This window comes from Protopterus annectens, chromosome 9.part0 (genome assembly GCF_019279795.1).
Source record: "Protopterus annectens isolate FY-2018-M chromosome 9.part0, PAN1.0, whole genome shotgun sequence".
Lineage (NCBI taxonomy): Eukaryota > Metazoa > Chordata > Ceratodontiformes > Protopteridae > Protopterus > Protopterus annectens.
Window position 1 is genome coordinate 1,090,417,734 of NC_056743.1, and position 25,501 is coordinate 1,090,443,234.

Below are 25,501 nucleotides of genomic sequence, written 5' to 3' on the forward strand. Positions count from 1 at the left end.
CCACTCACCCCCCGGAGCCAACGAGGGAGCCCTGGCATCCAGATTCCTCGACTGAAGGAACTATCGAGGTAATTGGAGCCGAAGTCGGAGCCGAAGGAGAGATGGTGATTGGAGCCAATGGTTCCACTACTCGAACCCCAATGAACTCCAGCTCCGAACTCAATGGAGTCGGAGGAGGAACAGAAAGGGAGGTGGATGGAGCCAATACCTGTTGAGGAGGGCTAGACAATAATTTTTCTAGTGCCTGTGATTTAAGCAACCTACTTACTACTCTCTCCACATCATGATCCGACAGCCTAGAAGATCGAGAGGAGTGAGAAGAATGGTGGCTACTTTCACTTTGCAATAATGGAGACTGAGGAGCCGAATGAACTGACGCTAATGAAGGGGACCTTAGCTTCTTATGGCTCCAAGATGGCTCCGAAACATCCGATGGAGCCGATGGAGGGGTTGTCTTGTCGGTGCCAGTTGGAACCGACATACTCGGTAAATCCTGTACAAGAGTCAGCTCCGAAGGTGAAGCCGATGGCTTAGTGGATTTTGGGGATTTCACTGGCTGGGAACTCTTTGCCGGTGAATCCTGAGGTTTTAACAGACCCTTAAGGATCAATTTGTTCTTATGCTCCTGCAGGACTCTTGGACTAAAGGCATGGCAAATAGAACAAGAGTCCTGCAGGTGAACAGCGCACAAGCAATAGATGCAACTAGTGTGCCCATCTGTCAGAGACATTTTCTGACAGCATGAGTCACACTTTTTAAAGCCAGATACTTTAGCTTCCTTAGATATTACCCAACTACAAAAAAACTATGTACCATAAGGGAAACACAGACAGACAAATAAGTACTACTCTAAACAAGTACACCTATAAATATATATAACCTCTTTTTTTTTTTTAAACGATAGCAAAAGAAGGAAAGCCTCTAAGTTAAATGGCTATCCTAGGGAGAGGGGGGAGAACTCTCTAACTTAAACGAGTACTAATTCAAAGGGAACTAAGAAGAATGAAGTACTCAACAACACATACAGTAAAAGTATTCAAAAGAAAAATAAAATATCTATTAGTTTAAAGGGTCTAAGAGAATATTTTTACACAAAAATTAAAAATATACAAGCCTGAGCCAGAAAATGACACACCTCGCAGCTGAAGTGGCAAACGAGATCTGGGTAGCTGTCACTAGGCATCATGGGAAAAAGGGTAGCCTCGAGCCAGTAAACAGCTCCTGAGCTATTGAAGATGGCTGAGTCGGAGCCGAGGATCGGCTCCGATCCCAAACAGCAAGAATGAAGGCGAGATAGACAACTTAACATCAACTGTTCCAGGGCATTGGAGTTGATGAAGTCCAAGAACCTTGAGCAAGTGTGTTACTACAATTTACCCAATCTAAGGATGGGTAGTTAAAGTCACCTAAAACCAGGGTGTTTGGGTCTAGCTTGAACGATTCACTTAGATCCGAGTATGCAGCGTGGGTAATCTGGTTCATGGAAGGGGTCCTATAAAGTACAGTTGTGTACACTTACCATAAATGTAGATGTTCGAGTGTATTCACTGTTGCGGTCATCACATTTGGGTTATTTGCCTGCAGGTAGCCCTCAGCCGGCCTGAATACCAGAGTCTTCGGATTTGTGCATTGGATGCTGTTGCTTCTTCCATGATGTCAGGTCGTCAGGGATATAAAACATGTAGCCGATGTCATTGCATCAGTTTTTTTTGCCCCAGATGTCAGATGCCCCCACAATTGGAAGCAATTATATGGTATGTAACACCTCCGGCAAAAAGCAAATACACATGATATAATATATGCTAAACAAGGAGAAAAGGTAAAAGTCAAGAGAAGTCAGGGGACTGGAGGGAGGGTAACCAGGACTGCAACAGTGAATACACTCAAACATCTACATTTATGGTAAGTGTACACAACTGTACTATGTCCTTCATGTTTCACAGTTGCAGTCATCACATATGGGTTGATTCCCAAAGCTAAGGAAGGGTGCAGGTAGTTAAAGAGCACTGGGGCTAGCAATAAGGCCCTGTAAAACTACTGTCGCAAATCCAGCTCTGGATTTAGAAAAGATAGGCAGGTGGTAATGCTTGGTGAAAGTATGTACAGAGCTCCAGGCTGCAGCTTCCAGGATGTCCCTGGTAGGGACTCCTCTGAGAAATGCAGTAGAGATAGATGTAGCCCTGGTGGAATGTGTTTTTATCCCATGTGGGGTAGCTTTTCCATGGTGTTTGTAGCAGAAATGGATGCAATGTGCTATCCATTTGGAAATGGTTTGCTTTGAAATGGCCTTCCCCTCTGCCCCTGCAGCAAAGCTCACTAGCAGCTGGTCAGATTTTCTGAGAGGCTTAGTCCTGTTCAAATAGAATCTAAGCTGTCTGTGTACATCCAGAGAATGCAGTATTCCTTCCCCTTTATTCTGAGGATTAGGGAAAATGTAGGCAAATTAATGGACTAGTTTAGAGCCACACTAGACACCACCTTGGGCATGAAGCATGGATTAGTCCTGAGGGAAACACTGTCTGCATGGAAGATAATGAAGGATTCCACTGCCATGAGGGCCTGCAGTTCAGACACTCTTCTTGCTGAAGTGATGGCTAGAAGTAAAGTTGTTTTCCAAGAAAGGAATTTCAACTCTGCTGTAGCAGCTGGTTCAAAGGGGAGAAGTGTGAGTTTTTCCAATACAAAGTTAAGGTCCCAGGCTGGAGTGGGAGCCCTCCTGGGTGGTCTTAAATTTTTGGCCCCTCTAAGGAATTGTTTTAGCAGGGGATGAGAGAAGAGGGGTGGGTCAGTATTATAATGTGCTGATATGGCAGAGGCATGAATCTTAATTGAAGAGAAAGATAGGCCCTTGTGGAGCATTTATGTTAAATAATCTAGAATATGAAGTAAGCTGGGCACTGTTGTGCCCATCCCCTGAGCCTGGCTCCAGGAACAGTATTTTATCCAGTTTTCTGTTTAGGATTTTCTAGTACTAGGCCTCCTTGCCTCAATAATGACATCCAGAACCTGCTTACTGAGGATTGCTGGAGGTGGGGTCAGGGAATTAGCTGGGCTGCAAGATTCAGGGTTTGAAGCCAAGGGTGCAGAATCTGGCCCACCTGCTGTGACAGCAGGGAAGGGGTCTGAGGCAGGTGCCAAGGTTGTAGCACTGTCAGACTGTGCAAAAGGGGGTACCAGTGCTGGCGTGGCTAGTCTGGTGCAATCAGTTTGTCCTTGGCTTGTCCTGTTTGATCTTTAGTAGAACCTTCTAGAGAAGAGGTAGAGGGGGAAAGGCATACATTGAGAGGCTTTCCCAGGTAAAGGACATGGCATCCACTTTCCAAGCTTGACTGTGGGGAGTTCTGGTGCAGAATTTGTTCAATTGGTAGTTCTGAGGGGAGGCAAACAGGTCTACCTCTGGGGTCCCCCATTTGTTCCTCAAGAGCTTGAATATTTTGGGTTCCAGTTTCCATTTGTGTGGGTCCATGAGATTTCTTCTTAAGTCGTCTGCAAGTGAATTTAGTTTGCCTGCCAGGAATTGAGCTTGTAGGGTTCACTTGGTAGCTCAAGGCTGTGTTCCACAGAGCCATGGGTAGTCTGCAGAGTGGATAGGAATGGGATCCCCCCCTGCTTGTTTATGTACCACATAAATGTGGTGTCTGTCTTTACCAATAGTTGTCCTGGAAGAATAAGGTCTCTGAAGGCTGTCAGAGCATTCTGTACAGCTAACATTTCTTTTTGATTGATATGCAGGTGCATCTGTTTTGGGTTCCATTTGCCCTGAATGCACTTCCCTGCCACATCAGCCCCCCCATGCATAGTCCGATGCATCTGTTGTTAGGGTTTGGCTTGCAGGGGGTGAAAGGGAGTCCCTTGTTGTGGTAGCAGGCATCTGCCCACCAAAGGAACTCTGCCCTTAGACAAGGGATAATAGGAAAGTACAGTTTTGTACCTACCATAAATGTAGATGTCCGATAGGTATGCATCTGCAGTCATAACATATGGGTTGTCCTGCCTCAGGCAGCCCTTCGGTCGGCCCGATTCCAAAGTCTGGGTCTGGCCTCGGCTGATGTCGCAATTCACCCGACGTCAGAGCTTCTGGGGTATAAAGGCATCAGCCGACGCCATTTTCCTCAGTGTTTCTTGCCCCAGATGCCAGGTGCAGGAAGGCTAAATTTGGATAAATGTAGAAAATTCCAAACAGTAGTAAGCAAAAAATATATATATATATATATATATATATATATATATATACATATATATATATATATATACAAATATACATACAAACAAATACACCATAATAGATTCCCCCAGCTAGCTAAAAGAGGGGTAAGCACCCTAGGAATACCACAGAGGGGAAGGAGGGTGGGTAATCCTGACTGCAGATGCATACCTATCGGACATCTACATTTATGGTAGGTACAAAACTGTACTATGTCCTTCAAGGATGCATCTGCAGTCATAACATATGGGTAGAATACCATAGCCAAACTGGGGGAGGAGGTACTAAGATAATGATGGTGTAGTTAAGATCCCTGTAAAACTGCAGTTGCAAAACCTGCTCGGGATCTGGAGTATAAAGGAAGATTGTAATGCTTGGCAAATGTATGCACGGAGCTCCAAGTAGCAGCTTCTAAAATGTCTTTGGTAGCCACTCCTCGTAGGAAAGCTGTAGTGGTGGCTGTGGCTCTTGTGGAGTGAGGCCTGATATTTTCAGGAGTTGTCTTTCCATGAAAAGAGTAGCAGAATCGAATGCAATTTCCTATCCATCTTGAAATTGTCTGTTTGGAAATTGCTTTTCCTTGCACTCCAGTTGCATATGCTACCAGAAGCTGGTCAGTTTTTCTGCTGGTTTTAGTTCTGTCCAGATAGTAGTGTAGTTGTCTGTGTACATCCAAGGTGTGCAATAGTTTTTCCCCCCTGTTCTGTGGGTTAGGGAAGAACGTAGGTAAATGAATAGCTTGGTTCAAGGATACCCTGGATACCACCTTTGGCATGAAAGTAGGATTGGTTCTCAGAGACACTCTATCCTGGTGAAAGATAAGGAAAGGCTGCACTGCCATTAATGCCTGTAACTCGGATACCCTTCTTGCTGAAGTGATTGCTAGAAGGAAGGCAGTTTTCCAAGATAAGAACTGTAAGTCTGCTGATGCTGCTGGTTAAAAAGGGGGAAGTGTTAATTTTTCCAGCACAAAATTGAGATCCCATGCAGGCAGAGGTGGTTTCCTTGGAGGTTTTACATTTTTGATCCCTTTTAAAAATTGTCTGAGGAGAGGGTGAGAGAAGATAGGAGGATCCATGTTGTACTCTGCTGAAATTGCTGAAGCATGAATCTTAATGGAAGAATAGGACAGGCCATTGTGGGACAGTTCTGCTAAGTATTCTAGGATGTGTGCTAGGTTTGCCAGTGTGACATTTGTACCCTTTGATGCACTCCAAATGAGGAATCTCTTCCATTTAGCTGAGTATGTTTTTCTTGTGGAGGGTCTGCAAGCCTCCAGGATAATGTCCTTGACCCTCTGAGATAAAACAGTTTGGTTTTGTATTATGCAATTTTCCAGGCAGTTAGCTGCAGCGTTTTCAAGTTTGGATGCAGGGTCTTGTAGTTGTTCTGTGTTAGAAGTAAAGGCCATAGGGGTAGAGGCCATGAGTTCGTCCGAGACATGCCTCTCAGTAGCGGATACCAATGCTGCCTTGGCCAGTCTGGAGCTATCAGAATCACCTTTGGCTGTTCCTCCCTGATCTTCAGTAGAACTTTGTACATCAATGGGAGAGGTGGAAAGGCATAAACTGTCAGGGCCTTCCAGCTGAAAGAAAGGGAGTCCACCCTCCAGGCTTGTGGGTGGTATTCTCTTGAGCAGAATTTCTTCAGTTGGTGGTTGAGTGGGGAGGTGAACAGGTCTATTTCTGGCATTCCCCATTTCCTTGTTATGTTTTTGAAGATGTCTGGATGCAGCATCCATTCGTGAGCATCCGTGGTAGTTCTGCTTAAGCTGTTTGCTAGTGAATTCTCTTTTCCTGGTACGAATTTGGCCTGCAGTTGAATGTTGAGATTCAGGCCTAGGTTCCACAGGCCCATTGCCATCCGGCATAGAGGGTAGGAATGCGTGCCTCCCTGTTTGTTGATGTACCACATGACTGTGGTATTGTCTGTCCTTATCAGCAGATGTCCTTGCTGGAGGAATGGTTGGAATGCCTCGATTGCATGCTTCACTGCCAGCATCTCCTTTAGATTTATGTGTAGATTCAGCTGGTCTTGAGACCATAGGCCTTGGATACACTTGTCTTCCATGTGTGCCCCCCAGCCTAGGTCTGAGGTGTCCGTGGTGATGGTCTGCCTTGGTTGTGGTTTGTGGAAAGGCAACCCTCTGTTGGTCTGGCAGGCCTGAGCCCACCACAGGAATTCTTTTTTCAGGCATGGAATGATTGGTATCATGGTTTCTAGACTGTGTCTGTGTTGAGACCATACATTCCTTAGGTACCATTGTAATTTTATCATATGCAGCCTGGCATGCGGGATCAAGATTATGCAAGATGCCATGTAACCCAGGGCCTGCAGGACTTTCCTTGCAGTAAGCTGAGTTTGTCTTGTCAAAGTCATGAAGTAGACTGGGAGTTGCTTTTGTTTTTCTTCTGTGAGAAAAGCCATCTGAGTTATTGTGTCCAGATCTGCACCCAAACATGTTATCCTTTGGGATGGCACTAGTCTTGACTTCTGGATGTTGACTGTGTATCCCAAGGCTTGTAACAGTTGCATGACATAGGCCAAATCCTTTATTATTTTTGTCTTGTTGTCCGCTTGTATTAGGCAGTCGTCCAGGTATGGGTAGATCTGAATTCCCTGAAGTCTGCAATGTGCAATTACTGATGCCAGGCATTTCGTGAATACTCTGAGCACAGTAGATAAGCCAAAGGGCAATGCTGAGAATTGATAATGCTCTGATCCTGCAAGAAATCTGAGGTGTCTTCTGCAATCTGGTCGTATAGGGACGTGTAGGTATGCCTCCTTGAGATCTAGAGTCACCAGCCAAGACTCCTTGCCCAACATGGGAAGAAGCTGCTGTAGGGTCAGCATCTTGAATTTTGGTACAATGAGATATGTGTTTAGTGCGGACAAGTCGAGAATAGGCCTCCATTGAGTTTCTTTTCTTGGTACAAGGAATAGTCTGGAGTAAAATCCTTGGCCTTGTTCCATAGATGGTACCCTTTCTATTGCTCTCATCCTTAGTAGGTTGATGATTTGTTCTAGAGCTTCCGGCTTGGTGGAAGGTTTGGCATTCCTCTCTTTTTTGGTAAAGTGTGGAAGTGAAACCTGTAGCCTTTGTCTGTTGTTTGCAATGTCCATTTGTCTCCTGTAATGCAATGCCAGTTTTTCGAAAATAAAGCTAACTTTCCACCCAAGGGTGCTTCCAGTTGCTCCCTGGTAGGCGGAATCAGAGCCAAGTCATTGTGTCTGCCCTGTGGAAGTGGTTGTAGTCGCAGCTGTGGCGGTACTCCTCTGGTTGGCAGGTTGCCACTGATGACCCCTGTAGGCACCCCTTGATTGACCTCTGCCTCTTGGGCGTCTATTCCTGCCCCTCTGTGATCTGGAGGTGTCTGGAAAGGACCAATTCTTTGAAGACCAGTTTCTGCTGAACCTCGGAGGTTGAACCTGCAGAAATTCCTTGACTGTTTGCACAGATTTAGCTTTTTCTTCCACTTTCTTTAGAATCTCCTGTGCAGGGGAGCCAAATAAACTTTGTTTCTCCATAGGGGCATCTAGGAGTTTAGACTTGACATGGTCTGGCAAGGATTGCTCTTTTAGCCAGGCATGCCTTCGAATCACTGCTCCAGTCATAGCTGATCTAAATGAAGCCTCCAGTGCATCATAGCCACATTTTAAGAAGTGATTACTGACCTGCTGAGAGTTGTGTACCAAATCCTGAAGGGACTTATGGTCTAAAGGTTCAGGAGAGGAAAGCTTTTTATTCAGCTGATCTAACAAAAAGTCCTGGTACTGTATCATATGGAATTGACAGTTTAAAGCCCTGGCAGAAAGAGTAGCAGATGTATAAACCTTTTTACCCCATCTCTCTAATGCTCTAGACTCTTGTTCAGAGGGTAGGGGGTTTTTGGCAGTGGCAGCTGCAACACCCTTTGGGCCCTGAGAAATAGTCTCTGGGTCTGCAGCATGGGCCTTATACAAGTGGAAGTGAGAATCCGGGACCCTGTAATATCTGTCAGGTTTGGCAGGGGCCGGGGGAAGAGAATCAGGGGCAGAGCTAACATCATTGTATGCATCATCAACAACTGATAGTACAGGTGGTATGGCTAAAGGCCTATGCTGTGGCAAGTGTAAAAAGGTCCTTGGCCTTTTCCTAGAATCAGAAAAATCCTGACCCTGCCATTGAAAGTGTTCCCTCATAGAGTGCAAAGTCTCCCCAAAGGAAAATTCTTCAGGGGGGGAGGCAGAAGGAATTGAGTCTTCTGCATCCGAATCCTCATAAGGTGAGTATGGTCCTTCCTGATGGTCTGATAAATCAGATCCATCCGAGGAATAATCAGAGGAGAGAGGTTCAGGGGGTTCAGTCCTAGGCCTTTTGTCAGGAGGAGGTTGTGAGGCCCTGTCTGGGTGAGGTTGGGATCCCCTAATCAGAGATATAAGGTCCTCAGTAAGGCTGAGAATCTGAGAACTTGAGGAAGGTCTCTGAGAGGAAGATTTTGTTGGTAAGGCCTTGGAAATTTTAGCTGCTTTAGCCCTGGAGAAGGCCTTAATAGACATAGAAGCAGGGGGCCTAGCTTCCCCACGTGCAGGAGTAGAAATGTCCAACGGAATGGTGTCGGACAATTCTTGTGCGCCTGCTTCTTCGGTAGGAATTTCTGTAGCCGACTCAGCCGGGGCCTCTCTGGCCTCGGTTGTCGGAGGTATGTTATCGGCAGAAGGAAGAACCGAGGAGTCAGTTTCAGCCGAAACCGAGACACTCGCGGTAGGCCTAACCACAGTTTCAGCCGAAACCGCGGGCCGCAAGTGTCGGTCCTTTTCCTTGCATTTTTTGGCTAAATGTGTAGCCGGAGTCTCCGACGGCATTTTACATGCAAAAGTGGATCCAAAAAACTCTTCTGCAAACTCCGACCGACGTCTAAGTGTCCGTCGGTTGAAGGAAGCACAGGCTAAACAAGCTGATACGTCGTGGTCTGGGCCTAAGCAAGGAAGGCAGTACGAGTGGAAATCCTTATGAGGTATTTGTTTCCCACAAGTTAAACAATTATTTACTTTGTCTGACATCGGCTGAGGCAAGAAAGAGTCCCCAACAGGGTACTTAGCTTTTTTAGAAGTCTTCGGTAGCTGAAATCTCTGGATCTGACCGACCGGCACTTGCGAACAGCTTCTGCTTCGGGCACCGCGCGGCAAGAAAGACTGAGGAAAATGGCGTCGGCTGATGCCTTTATACCCCAGAAGCTCTGACGTTGGGTGAAGTGTGACATCAGCCGAGGCCAGACCCAGACTTTGGAATCGGGCCGACCGAAGGGCTGCCTGAGGCAGGACAACCCATATGTTATGACTGCAGATGCATCCTTGAAGGACATTCATTGTTTCCAGGTCCTGAGAATGTTGACACCATAGGCTTTTTAGGTGGCATTGAAGTCTCCTCATATGCAGTGTTGCATATGGAATTAACAGAATGCAAGAGGCCATGAACCCCAGGGCTTGCAGGATTTTCCTTGCAGATAGCTGGGTTTTTGTGGCCAGTAGTATGAAGTAGGTTGTCAAATGAACTTTTCTCTGGAGTGAGGAATGCCATCTGGGAAGTTGTGTTCAAGCTTGCTCCCAGAATACAATCTGTTGGCAGGGTAATAGATGTGATTTCTTCTCATTGCTGGTGTATCCCAGTGAAGTTAGAAGTCTCTTTACAAATGCCAGGAGCTGTAATAGCAAGTCCTGACTCTCTGCGTGAATCAGGTAATCGTCCAAATATGGGTAAATCTGAATATTTCTCTGCCTGGAAAATGCAATGGCAGGAGCTAGGCAATCTGTAAATACCCTGGGCGCAGTAGATAAGCCAAAGGGCAGAGCAGAGAACTGACAGTACACGGAGCCTGCCTTGAAGTGTAGGAATTTCTGCAGGATTCCCTCATTGAGATTTGCAGATAAGCTTCTTTTAAGTCTAGAGTTTCCAGCCAGGCAACCTTGGCTAGCAGAGGAATACGCTGCTAAAGAGTTAGCATTATGAATTTTGGCACCACCAGAAAGGTGTTGAGAATAGAAAGGTCCAGGATAGGATGCCAGGAGTTTTCTTTTCTGGGAACCAGCAACCATCTTGAATAAAAACCTTGTCCCCTTTGTTCTGCTGGAACAGGTTGAATAGCCCTGATACTGAGGGGAGACAGCACTTATTTTTGGGCCTCCACCCACTGGCTTGGGGGAAGGTCTGGACATCCACTTGGGGTTGATAGTCAGTGGAAGTGGAATCTGTATCCTAGGGAAACTATGTTTAAAACCCATTTGTCTTGGGTAATGAGTTCCCAGTTTTTTGCATGAAGGGAGAGCTTTCCTCCTAAGGGAGCAAGTAGTTGAGCAAGGCTTGGTAGGAGTAAGGATAAGTCACCGTGCCATTTTTCCAGAGGGGGGAGGCTTACTACTCCCTGCTTTGGAAGTGGGGGACCCCCACTGCTTAGATCTGTGCATAGCCTAAGACTGAAGTCTTGGTGGTCTGCTGCTCCTGGGTTTGGACTGAGAAGGCCTGGAAGGGACTGGAAAGGATCAGTTCTTTGAAGGCCAATGCCTACTGAATCTAGGTGGCTGTACTTGTAAGAAATCTTTAACAGTTTGCATAGATTTAGCTTTTTTCTCCATCCTTTTGAGTACCTTTTCTGCTTTGTTGCCAAAAAGGCACTCTTGGTGTAAGGGTGCATCCAGTAATTTAGCTTTAACATGATCTGGCAAGTTTTGTTCCTTAAGCCAAGCATGCCTTCTAAGTACAAACCCAGTGACAGCAGCCCTGCAAGATGCTTCTAAAGCATCAAAACCACATTGCAAAGTATGTTTACCTACTTGGTCAGCAGAATGCATTAACTCTTGCAAATCTTTGTGCTCAGCACAGTCAGGAATCAACATAATTTTCTGTTTAATTAAGCCCATAATATGCTGCTGATACTTTAATATATGAAACTGGCACTTTAAAGCCCTAATGGCCAAAGTGGCAGAAGTATATACCTTCTTACCCCATCTGTCTAAAGGTCTAGAATCCCTATCAGAAGGGGTAGGATCTTTGGCAGTAGTAGCCTTAATGCCTTTTGATCCTTGGGAAATGGTTTCTGGATCCACAGTAGGATTCTTGAAAAGGAATTTGTGAGAGTCAGGTACTCTGTAGTACCTGTCAGGTTTCCTGGGAGCTGGAGGCAAAGTGTCTGGGGTAAGGCTGGATTCCAAGAAAACATCACCTACAATCTCCAGAACAGGAGGGATAGCTAGAGGCCTGTATTGAGGCAGGTTTAAAAATTCCCTAAGTCTCTTTTTGGACTGAGAATAGTCCTGGCTTTCCCAGCAAAAATGCTCCCTAAGGGTATGCAAGGTTTCACCGAAAGAAAAATCTTCTGGAGGGGAAGCAGACGGAATGGAATCCTCTGCATCAGAATCCTCATAAGTAGATAAGGGTAAATCCTGGTAGTCAGAAGGAACACAGAAATCAGATTCCTGATCAGAAGAATCAGAAAGAAAATCAGTTCTAGGTCTCTTAGAGGGGGAAGGATGGCTTCCCCTAATTAAGGTAACAAGGTCTTCAGCCATTCTAATCATTTGTTCTTTCGTCGGTTTTCTAGGCTTAGTGCGAGCTTTAGGCCTGAGAAATCCGGTATTTTTAGCTTGAAACAAAGTTGTCGGTTTGATATGAAAATTGGTAGGCCTGAATACACCCTCAGAAGCCGGTGCCTGCACAGCAGATCCAGACCCATCCAAGGCAGTCCTGGGTTTGGACTGAGAATGCCTGGAAGGGACTGGAAAGGATCAGTTCTTTGAAGGCCAATGCCTACTGAATCTAGGTGGCTGTACTTGTAAGAAATCTTTAACAGTTTGCATAGATTTAGCTTTTTCCTCCATCCTTTTGACTACTTTTTCTGCTTTGTTGCCAAAAAGGCACTCTTGGTATAAGGGTGCATCCAGTAATTTAGCTTTAACATGATCTGGCAAGTTTTGTTCCTTAAGCCAAGCATGCCTTCTAAGTACAGACCCAGTGACAGCAGCCCTGCAAGATGCTTCTAAAGCATCAAAACCACATTGCAAAGTATGTTTACCTACTTGGTCAGCAGAATGCATTAACTCTTGTAAATCTTTGTCCTCAGCACAGTCAGGAATCAACATCATTTTCTGTTTAATTAAGCCCATAATATGCTGCTGATACTTTAATATATGAAACTGGCACTTTAAAGCCCTAATGGCCAAAGTGGCAGAAGTATATACCTTCTTACCCCATCTGTCTAAAGGTCTAGAATCCCTATCAGAAGAGGTAGGATCTTTGGCAGTAGTAGCCTTAATGCCTTTTGATCCTTGGGAAATGGTCTCTGGATCCACAGCAGGATTCTTGAAAAGGAATTTAAGAGAGTCAGGTACTCTGTAGTACCTGTCAGGTTTCCTGGGAGCTGGAGGCAAAGTGTCTGGGGTAAGGCTGGATTCCAAGAAAACATCTACAATCTCCAGAACAGGAGGGATAGCTAGAGGCCTGTATTGAGGCAGGTTTAAAAATTCCCTAAGTCTCTTTTTGGACTGAGAATAGTCCTGGCTTTCCCAGCAAAAATGCTCCCTAAGGGTATGCAAGGTTTCACCGAAAGAAAAATCTTCTGGAGGGGAAGCAGATGGAATGGAATCCTCTGCATCAGAATCCTCATAAGTAGATAAGGGTAAATCCTGGTAGTCAGAAGGAACAGAGAAATCAGATTCCTGATCAGAAGAATCAGAAAGAAAATCAGTTCTAGGTCTCTTAGAGGGGGAAGGATGGCTTCCCCTAATTAAGGTAATAAGGTCTTCAGCCATTCTAATCATTTGTTCTTGAGGCATATGGACCTCAGAATGCGCTTTGGTCGTCGGTTTTCTAGGCTTAGTGCGAGCTTTAGGCCAGAGAAATTCGGTATTTTTAGCTTGAAACAAAGTTGTCGGTTTGATATGAAAATTGGTAGGCCTGAATACACCCTCAGAAGCCAATGCCTGCACAGCAGATCCAGAACCATCCAAGGCAGAAACATCCACAGGTTCCATAGTCGAAGCATCTCACGGCATATCGGACTCCGAATGGGTCTCAGTAGAGGCCTGCGAATCTGTAGTAGCGGGTATCAGGGACTGCAAAGGCACTTCACTGAGTACCGGTGGACTGGCAACTAGCTTATCGGAAGTGTCGTCGGCAGTTGGACCTATGTGGTCTGTCTCTGTCTTTATCCTTATGTTTTTTCAGGAGATCGGTAGTCAGATGGCTTAACGAAGCCATTTTGGAGTATGGAGATGGAGAACTAAAGCATTTAGCTACAAAAATAGCCCGACGATGAATAGTTTGGGCGTTGAACAAGGCACAAAACTGACAGTGAGGGACATCGTGGTCAGGGCCTAAACAGGTGATGCAGTAAGAATGAAAATCTCTATGAGGTATTTGCTTTCCACAGGCCAGACAATTGTTCATTTTTTCTGACATCGGTTAGAGCAAGAAAAAAGGATCCCCAACGGGGTACTTATCTTTTTGAAGACTTCAGGTCTGAAACTTGAAAACAAAAATTTCAGGAGTCAGACAACCGGCACTTGTGAACTGCTTCTGCTTTGGGCACCGCACAGCAAGAAAGACTGATGTAATGGCATCAGCTGCATGTTTTATACCCCTGACATCATGGAAGAAGTGACAGCATCCGACTCACAAATCTGAAGACTCTGGTATTCAGGCCGGCTGAGGGCTACCTGCAGGCAGATAACCCAAATGTGATGACTGCAACAGTGAAACACGAAAAACATTTGGCAATAACTTGGAAAGGGGTCTTACCTACATACAGTCAAATGGACCTGGATTACTTCAAGGGAATTGTTTTGTTTAACCAATCTAGAGGTGTATTTATCTTTGATCAATATTAATACTCCACCTCCTTTATTTCTCACACTTTCAGTTTGTGGTCTGAATGTGTAAAAGGCATTATAATGCGGTATAGTCGGGGTGATTTTTGCAGCCTTAAACTAAGTCTCTGTGACTGCACAGATGTCAGTATCTTCTAAGATGAGGGTTGCTTTCAGTGAGTGCAGTTTTACGTTTAGACTCCTAATGTTTAGCAGCATAACCTTGAGGTTGCTTTTTGAAGATATTTTTATGTTGGGAATTTTGTTGTGGTGACACTGCCTAAAAAAGGCACTACGAGGGAAGCAATAGACTTAGCCAGTAACCAAAATCCCAGAGGTGACAGATAAAGACCATCTCTGGCAAAGCAGCGTGGTCTATGTACCATGTCACCTAGGCTGACAGGTACTGGATCCCCTTAGAATGGCACCATAAACTATGGCAAATGTTGAAGTCAATCATTTTTTGTTAATATTGTGGTATCATCTTAAGTGACGGTAGTATGCTGCGCAGGGCCTAGGGACATACCTGCCTGAGACACATATTCAGAGAGCTCAGTCATGTCTCTCTTCATACAGTCCACTGAGGTATGTCTCAAGTCATTCACACCAGCATGAACTATGACGGAGTCATAACGGTACTTGCTGTGGAGAGACTTGAGTGCATGTGTGATCTGGCGGATCCTGGCACCCAACAGACAGTTGACTGTAATCTTCTCCTTGTCCAGCCAAGAGAGTGGGACATCTGTGTGTCTCACTATGGAGTTGTCTATGAACAAAACATTTGGCTTAGTTGTGCTTTGCCTTAGGGGTTGTTTGGTGAGACACTTGTGCTTGTGGTTTTATGTGCAATGAGTGCTGTAGGTACTGTATTAGCTGTAGCATGTTTGTGTTTCAGAGGTCTCTGGTGTTTAGGTAAATGTCTGGTGAATACCTCCGTGTATGATGGTTTATGTGTTGAGAGCATAGTTTGTGTAGAAGATGTAGTATGTGGGCTGACAACCCATTCAGTGTCACTGTTCTGTGAATGAGAGAGCAAGGATACCAAATTCTTAGTGTATGTGCATCTCTCACAAATTGAGCTTGAGTTGTTTAGGAGTAGTGGGCTGTCAGTGTATATGAAGCAATTGCAACACTACCGCAGGACACCCATGCCAATCAGACTGGCAGGAGAAATGACCATCTAGAATACTAGGTGTAAATTTGCTTACTTTCATGAGGAAGGATGTGGTTTAACTGGGGCTTAATGCTGTGTCTATACTAATGGGGATCTCAAGGGGTATGAGACTGTCAGGGATTAGTAGATTTCAATGCAAGTGGCAAATCATGTAGTAAGCCCAGCTGAGGTACTCTCTGAGCAGTTAAGCGCAATTTAAGGGACTCCTCAGTTGGAGCTCGGGCAACTTCTAAGGGAAAATAAATCTACTTTAGCTTTTGAATCTATAACTGCCAATAACTACCTCCACTGGGCGGTGCTGTGTGAGTGTGCACTACATGCAAACAGATGCCTTGCAATTCTCAGACGAAGGCAGTAGAGCAGCGGCTGGTCACCAAACTCTGTGGAGCTGCATTAAAATAGGCGGAAACCCACACAAACACATGCTTAAGTAGTAACTGTGAAAACCCTTTTTAAAACAAGCCATTATCAAACAAGATGGCCATGGAAATACTCATTACTGAGCCTTATTACAACAATATCCAACTCAGATGGGTCCTTTGCTACACTCTTCTGCCACAAGGGTACAGGGGGCCCTCTTAATGTAAGATGGCCAGTTTTAGTGCTCTGATAATGTAAAACAGTCTAGATTCAGCAAATCTAAATCTAGCTTACACTATAAAATACACAAGTACTAGAAAATATAAAGTGTAGGAAAAACAGTCTCAAACAGCAAACACTTGAAACAGTGAAACAGCAAAACAGTTAAAACGGCTAAAAAATGAATCCATCAAACCCACTGGCTTTCTAATCCAGGAAGAATAACAATCATGCCAAAAGATGCATTATAACAAGTTCACCAACCCTAGCATTTTAATATGTTACTACTTTAAATTAAAGCGGATTTCAAAACTACAGAAGTTTCAAAAGCAGCAAAATGTTTAAAATCAATAACTGGCTTTATCCTTATTTTATCCCTTTAAAAATAAAAATTTAATATGTCTTAGATATTGATGTGATTAAAACAGACCTAAACCAGTAAGAAAAGCATTAACTTTTAGAATGCAAGCTGCAGCAAATTCCTTCCATTGCAAAACTATTGTACTTCATACAAAGCTTTCATTAAACACATCCAAGATCCAACATTTTAGTATACTACATATCAAGAAAGAGAAATGGTAATCACTTATGGTGACCACACATTAAGCAGGTATGGCAGGTTTCTGGATATGATGAAGGCATTACCAGCTTTGAAATCACCAGAGGTGTTTATTCTTGAACATTCAGTGGAACTATACATAGTGAGACCACTACTTAAAGGAAAAGCACATCTGACATCATCTTCTAGTTTTCATAATACTTAAGTTGTGCTCTGATTAATATACTGTCATAATCACTTGTTCCATGTGGTGTAACAAATATACTTGCTACAGAAGAGAGCAATCATGTTTTTATCACACAGCAATTCACACTGCATTCACAATTATTGCTTTTAATTACTTTATTGATTAAACTCAAATTAACAATAACAAACAAAGGAAGTGCACAATAACACAACAAAATAATATAAAACTATAAATATTAAAATAGTTACAGCATATATTGTAACTCAACATGGGACATAACCCCATGAATACAGTCTTCAAATAAATGGCATACACAGTTAAAATCAAAGTGGTGGTGAAGACACTGACTGTATAAAAGCAAATGCAGCATCTAACACAATACAAGAACAAAATGATTCATCTGACATCCATAGGAACCAAATGGCAGAAAATCAACAGCAATTCTAGAATTCATCCACTGAAGTAAATGTGGTTGCGATCAGGCAATTGTATGAAATTCTACGTATGGGCCAGATTCAATAAAGCCTACACTAAGTGTACACGATATGTATTCAAGAACATTGCTACCACATTTTTTGTGCTTTCTACTCACTCAGAAAGATTACACTAAGTGTACGTGTAGTTTATACTTTGTGGTAACCTTTATGAATCTCTGTCAATATTTAAAGCTGCAAGAATATCAGTAGGAAAACTAAAATTAGGAGGAAGAAGTTGTGAGTTATGTCTGTCTGGTCTCTTCACTCAGAACGATGCAGTTAGTGTAGGCATTATTGAATCCTGGAGTATATCTAATTTCATGGTTGGGAGTTAAACAATTCAGTGACTCATCTTAAACCCTATAACTCTATGGAAAATTAATGTCATTGTATTATTACTCAGTAACTCGTCTTGGATCCTGTAAAGCATTTTATACAGTGATAATGTTTCAGGGAAGTAGCCAAACAGAGTCAAGGCTTGGTATAGCTTTCCAAGTCACAGTGCCAAATAAATACATTTCTAAATATTACAATAACTGATGTACCTACCACCTATACAAGTACCTTTACTCATGACCATGGATATTTGCTGAATAAAAAAATGACAGATAATAAATGTCTTTGGCAAAAAGAGGATGAGTTATGTCACCTGCTGCAGGGCCATGCACACACGGGATTTAGCAGCTGCAGTAAACCTACATGTTACAAGACTGTGACTACAATATGATGTCCAAGGAATAATCATAAACCTAAATCAATGCCATATTTCACTACCCAAGTCTGTAGTAATAATGTGTGAAAAAAATGAGGACTGAGACTGAGGGAAAGCAGTTGACTGCAGAGATGACCCATGATGTATGTCACCCACATGCAAGTTACCTCCTTGATTTAAGTGTGCTGCTGGACAATGATATACAATGTACCACTTTTTTACAGGGTACTTAATGTATGCAGGCAGCAGGTACACATCTGCCATCCTGAATACAGTAAGGGTCTCTTTCTCTCTCAGGCTGTCTTATTCTCTCAATGCTGTCTTACAAATACCTACAACAGAGACACGCTAACCAACAAATGTCTCTGAATACTGCACCAATGGAAGAAGTTTTACTTTAGACTGTCAGTACAGGAATATATATGGATCAGGCACATAAGCTCCTTTGATCAGATGTAAAGAAATGATTCAATAGGTGATCAATATGGGCACTGTGACAGTTTCTCTGATAACTAACACCTTATATAAGCAGGAACACCTGGGAAATTTCAGTATAATACTGTCAGACTCTACAAGAGATGCTCACATTATCCCATCTGTAGCTAACATTACTGTAGATAGCATTCACATGGACTGGTTTTAGATGGAAAGGACTGTGAAACTGGAGAGATCTGTATAAAAGAACAAGTGTTTATCATATCAACTGAATGCACAGTATGATGAGCCCACCACACAAAAAGATCAGATCTGCCACTTTGACAGCAGATGGATTTCTTCAAGCTATTACTGAGCAAGAAGGGAAGTAAAGAGAGTGGTTCTGCAGCAACTGGTTCAGCCATATGCAGAGAAATATAATCTAACTTGGAATTGCTATTGCTGTTCATGTTGTTTTCACTGGTATTGGTCTGTTTCTTGTATAAAAGAAGTTAAAAGAAACTGTGCACAGGAGGCAAGATTAAAAACGTACACATAATTACAGTTTTCCCTCTGAAATGTATTTGAACCTACAGTGTGTATTCAAACACTGCTAAAAAGAATGCTAAATGCTGCTGTGTTTAGACAATTATGATAGTAGGATTAAACTGCAAGCATCCCAGTCTTTCTAACCTAATTAAAAAGTCAGTTACTATTGACACATACATTTTCCATGTCACTGATATTCTTATTATCTGTCATGTAAACCACATTAAAGTACTATTTATATGTCATATAATTTGTTGTACTACTGATCTATTACGCCATTGTTACCTGTGCACCTAGGCTGTACCGGCAAAGATCCACCTGAGATCAGTATATTATCCTGGCAAACAAATATAAAGTAAATACAATACTGACCCCATGCTTTACCTATTTTGTTACACTTTAAGACACAACACGTCAGCTCATGCTATAAACCTTGAGAAGCTGGTGATTCTAAACTAGCAAATTTTAACAAAGCTAAGCAAACCAATGTCTATCAAGCAGGGTACTTGGCACTTGCAGCCATACAGATCTGTGATTAAAACAATTTAGGCCATATTTATGAATGTTTAGATCAGATTTAACAGATTAGATTTTCCAAATCACTTTTGCTTATGGCCAGAGTAGAGATCTACATGATTACTAGTACAGGCTATGCAAACTGCATCCCTCAGTTGAAAGGAAACTTCACATAAACTATTAAAAGTCAGGAATTCCATTTGTTGAGATCTTGTGCTGGAACTCAGAATGAAGCCAAATACTCATCTAACTACTGGAAATTCAGAGGACTGCCTTAATTTTGTGAACTGTACCATAAATTGAGTAGGATTCTAGTTGTAGCAGGTTTAGGTTGAAGCTGAAATATTACTTTCTTGCATCTGGATATGCATACATTTTAGAAACATGCACATCATTGTTATTATGGACTTATGATTAATTCGATTTTTAATGGTCGATGACTGCAGAAACATTCTGTTCTACACTTATCTGTTATTTAACTGCCAATGGTCTACATGCTGGCTTACTTAATACCTTACAGTTAGGAAAAGTAACCACATGTAGTTAGCCCTACTTCATCCAAGAAATTCACAGTTTTCACTGTCCCAGTATTCTATTTAGATGAACAAGTGACATCTGCCATATCTTTCAAGATGATATAACATGGACGAAAATATCACTAGAGTCCAATGAGCCAGAATTATATGCCTACCAAGAACTGCCAGATTCAGTGGGTTTTTCTTGAATCCATGGCAGGACGTTAAAAGCCACTGCATCGAAAAGTGAACCGAATGGAAGCAAATCTGGACATCACAGTGAGGGTAAACACTTAAGAAGGAAAGCTGACACTCATGAATGTACCTAACGTCTACCAATTTTACTTTGTTTGCCAAAAGCTTCTTTAGTATGATAATAATACGTTAAAATTATTTTTGTTCTGATTAAACCTGATAGCAGACCGACAACAGTTTAGCAGATCTAAATGGAACCACTTTAGTTGGCAGTGGAACAATTCCTAAATGTTCTGTTGTCTTATCAGGTATAAAAGACTCCTTAGTAAAGGTGGCAAAGACTGAGCTATAGAAAACTAAATAAATAGACTACATTTTCTTCCTTCTTTGTAAGGATAGAGTGCTTTTCATATGTCTTCAGAGCTTTGCTACCTACAGCCTCTTCACATGCTGCTGAATGAAGTACATTATACTCAATTATACTCAATAAAAACAGGACACACAAATGAAGACATCCAAACAGAGAAAGAGACAGGCCCTGTTGAACTTAATAGGATGAACCAACCTAAACAAGGTTAAAGAGGCCCACAACTGTTGGAAATTTAAAAATGATGCATGGAATTAATGTGGCATGCAAACAGATGGGGTGGTCAGCAGGTTAAGCTAAATAAATAGCATGGTAGACATCTGAAGGAGATAAAATGGAGATAAAATTGTTGGTTAAACCACATTTTGTCCTAGATGACTCAGGTATGATTAGCAGCCCGGACCCAGTAGAAGCCCACCTTGGAGAAACAGGAATGAGTAGTAGATACCATATTACCCACCCTAGTGAGAGGTGTTGATAGCACCCCACTACTAGAGCTCCACGTGGGTAAAGGTATAGCACCTGTTACTTGGGACTCAGCAGTGCATGCCTGTCAAGAAGCAAAATGTTAGCAGATACACTTGGATTATACAGGCAGGAATACAAGACAGCTGTATTCTGCAGGGTTCTAGGGCAAGATAATCAGGCAGTGCAGACAAATGCAGATCATCGAAGGAAAGCTTTTTGTTGTAACAGTACTACTGTAGTTGGTGATTTAAATTTTCACACTATTTGTTAGGACTCTTGTAGCAAAAGTAATAAACACATCTAGGGAATATCTGAACATACGTCTTTATTAAATTGCCATAACGGTCACAAAACCAGCCACAGAAGGGAAATTCCAGATGTAAAGCACACAAGTGCTGTAAAAACAAATACAGAACTGGCCCTTGAAACCTTTAGCATTTTAAGAGAGATAGGAGGTTAAACTAAACAGCCAACAGAGGGGTGAGAGAGAGAGAAAAAAAAAAGGAGTTCAACCACAATTTTTTTTACAAAGCTGACTACAGTTCAGTTACAGACTAGTGGATAAATGGAACTGGGGGGTACAAGGTAATGGCCAGTTAGCTTAGTGGTTAGAGTTCTGCCTCTGCATGCAGTAGGTGCACGGTTTGAATACCAAGACAGGCAATTAAACTTTAGGAGGTGCAGTGATGCAGCGGTTAATGTTGTCACTTCACAGCAAGAGATTCTCCGGTATGATTCTCGGCTGGGGTGCCTTCTGTGCAGAGTTTGCATGTTCTCCCTGCATTCGCGTGGGTTTCCCCTAGGTACTCCAGTTTTCTCCCACAATCCAAAGACATGCATCTGGAGTGTTTCTCTCTGGGCATCCGCTGAAAATAGGCTCTGTCCTAGTCAGACTTTCCCGGTCAACAAATGATAAATAAAATAAATAAGTATCAAATAATGATATTACAAAGAACTGGATGAAATTTTACACATACAGTGTATTTTCTTGAAATGCTTGACTCTGTACTAGGCACACGAGCTAGATATAGAACCCTCCCTGGTGAAATAAGAGTCTTGTAAAACTGGATAAAAAATAAAAAGTGTGTATGGACACATGGTAAAATCACCAACCACATCTGCATTCACAGCATCCCTGAGATGGGGAATTAGGAAGGCAAGAAATATGATTTAAATCTAACCAAAATATAATTGTGAATAAAAAGGCATTTTTAAATGCAGGTCATATGGAAGTGAAGGTCTGTTAATTTAACTAGCATTTTAAACAAAGTTATGAGAAATTATTCTGGGAAAAAAAAACATAAGACAGGCCTTTAGGCTGGGACTTGTTTCTGGAAAATCCTACCAATCAACTTTTTGCAATTCTGTGTGAACCTGGTTGATGCCCCAGACATGGTTTTGTATGCAGACATCATGTACGCAGACAAAGCAAAAGCATTTGACTCTGTTCCCTATAACATTATATTATGAACAATGGAAAAGTTATACATAAGTAACCATACTATTAAATGGGTTAATAACAGGTTGCATGTTAGAAAATGAATTACTATTTCTATTCATGATATGTATCAATCAACAGAGGTGTACCTTAGGAGTCTGTATTGTGAGGTTCTTATTCAATATATTTATAACCATGTTTAATACCGGGAAAGGAATCTGGGTCAGTAAATCTGTGGATGTTTCAAAGTTAGACAGTTTAGTGACAAATGTATCTAAGCAATGAGGGAAAGATTACCAAGACACACTGCCCGAATGGTCTAAGAATAAGTCAGTTCTGTCTAATACCAATAAATGTAGTGCGTTGCATTTGAACCTAATGTATCCTTATGCTGCTGACCATATTTTGTCATCTGTGGACTCAACTAAGGGATTCTGTATAATCATACACAGCAAATCTAAATTTGATGGCAATGTCACAGCAAAAAGAAAACTATAGCATACTGAGGACTACTGTATGCAAGGAAAAAAGAAGTGCTTATTCCACTAATTAAGTACTCAAGTGATGTTTCTTAATTACTGTATGATATGTGATTATTTGTTATGTATGGTATTTTCACTAATTTTATCTACTCTCATAACCAGGTCATGACTGGACAGGGTCAAAAGATCAGCTCACTCACCTGGTCATTAAATGATAAAATAAATAAATAAAAATTAAAATAAATTAATCATATGGCCAATAATCAAAACTGTAGAAAAGGTTTTCGTTTACAGAGACTGAAAAAAATCCAGAAAATCTTTACAAGATAAATAATAGAAATGTGGATTTTGTGTGATAAGGACAGATTACTGGAGTTGGGGGGCTAAATTCAAATGGTAAATGGTTATAGACTATTTTAGAGAGGACCTTATCCTAATGTAGAAATGCTTCACTAATCAACAACTGGCTTCTTAAGTGTGACATTTTGGTAGAAGGATTAATAACCATGTTGCTTTTGTTCTTGATGTAGTGTGCTAAATGTAGACGTTAGTCTTGCTTCTAATTTGAATTTATTTAAAAAATCTAGTTTACATATGGGCTAATAATAGCAAGCTCCTCTATAGTCTAAGTCTGTTAGCTTGGGCAGTCAAATACATTCTAACAGCGGAACATTTTAAGTGAGCATTCTTTATCTAGCCAGAAACTGTGACTGCCCCGACAATGAACTTGGTCCATAACATCAGGCACTGCACTGTACTTTCTGGCCAGTTAGACAATAGTAGAATCTCCTAATTCTTGCTGGATGATAGCAGTGATTACTGTGTCTTGTCATCTTCTGCCATTACTCTCAGATAGTAGGCACCACCAGAAACAGATGGGCCAATACAGGATAAGGGCTTGATGGTTAAGCGGGATAAGGGAAAACAAAAATTATTAAAAAAAAGTGCTGCTTATATGGTCTGCAAGCATATCCAGGCAAGAAGCTTAAGGAATAAACATCAACGCATATTACATGAAGTTAAACCACAAAGGGAAAGACTCCAGAAGAACTGAATTATTATTTAATGCTGGAGAACTTCTTCATATCTACTCCTAGTCCAGAAATTCATATACAAACAAAAAAAAGCAAAGCCCTACTAGACTTAGTACACACATACCTCCCTGCTAGGCCACTTTGAACTGGAAACAAAATGCTTCTCAGTACCTAGAAACCACACCTGTCAGCAGGAAACTCTCGTTCCAACTATGTGGCCCACTCCTAGAACTCTATCCACTTATCCCTTACATATACTAACAATCTTTCCAATTTCAAGACCAGTCTAAAAAAATATCTGACACCTGGAACTGTACATGTACAACCCTTAAAACTGATAATCGCTATAACTATCCCTTTCTCACTCTAAATTCACTAACACCTCCATATCTTAGTAGGTAGTAATGGCCTAACATCAAAAGAAGCTCTCACTTTAATGACACCATGCTACTAATATATGCTCTTCTACCTCTTCAGCCCACACTTGCTGCTATTTATTTTCCTCTCTCTCCTGTCCTTCCAAAACATTCTCATCTTTCTAATAATAATGATCTCTCTCTCCATGTCCTTAATTTTCCAACCTGCTCATTCCTCTTCATCTCATTCTACTTCCTCTATTTTGGCAGCAGAATACTCCATTTTTTACCTCCAAACATTATTAAAAGTATAGTCAAGATTTTAGATAACTATGTACTAGTTTACTTGATATAGGCTATCCTGTTCTGCAGTATGTCTAGCTACTTGCATTACATACTGTATTCTTAATCACAATGTATCCTAGCAATATTTCTGTAAATGTACTTCAATCTGTTTGTGATTTTATTTGTTGTGTTGATTTTCTCCCCTTGTATATAATTACTTATAAGCTACTGTCAAATGTTTTTTATGTGTGTTTTTGTGCAGCCTGTGCCCCCAACTCACTGTAAAATATTTAATCTGTTGTGGGTCTTCTCAGCTTGTATATAACTACTGTTTAAATGTTTTTGAATCTGCTGTGGAGCTTTTCTCTCCGGACCTCAGCTGAAAATGTGCCACTGGCACAGATGGACTTTCCTGGTTATCAAAGGACAACTAAATAAAATAAATATCTTTTCCATATCTATGTACATCAAAAGCATTCAGGAATACAAAATCAGGTATATTATTGCTTTATATTAATCATATGCAAACGTTTAGTTATCCTACAAGCTTACATTGAGACTTGCGTGTCAGTTCTAAAACTAAAAAGTGCTCATAAAGAAAAAGTGTCAGTTGCACTTGCAATACATGAACCAAGGCATAAAAGAGGCCTGACAGGTTCCCTGCAAGCAGTTCTTCTAATCAAATAAGTAGCTGTAAACTCAGCTGGATTTGATTAAATGTCATTTCTTTAGTCAGTGATGTGATGTGCATTATGGGGTGCAAGTGCCAATGGCCCTTACAACTGCAAGGCTGGAAGAAGTATCAGTGATCATTTAAGCAGCTACAACTAAGATCACAGCTGATTAAATTATTTAAAAAACTGCTTGCTCTAAATTATTTAAAAGACTGCTTGCAGAGTGTGTGTGTGTGTCTCTCTCTCCCTGAATGGGTGTGTTAATAAAAAAAAACTTTGCCTATAAGACATTTTTTCAGTCCTCAACTTTTGATTACTTTTTTTTTTTTTTTTTGGTAGGTAGGGCACCAACTGGGGCATCACTCCAATACACACGTTGACGTAACTACAGCTCTGCTAACATGTATCCTACTTCTCTGTTATACTTTCATCTAATCCAAGAGAACAGGCCAATCAGAATGAAGAATTACAGTGTCC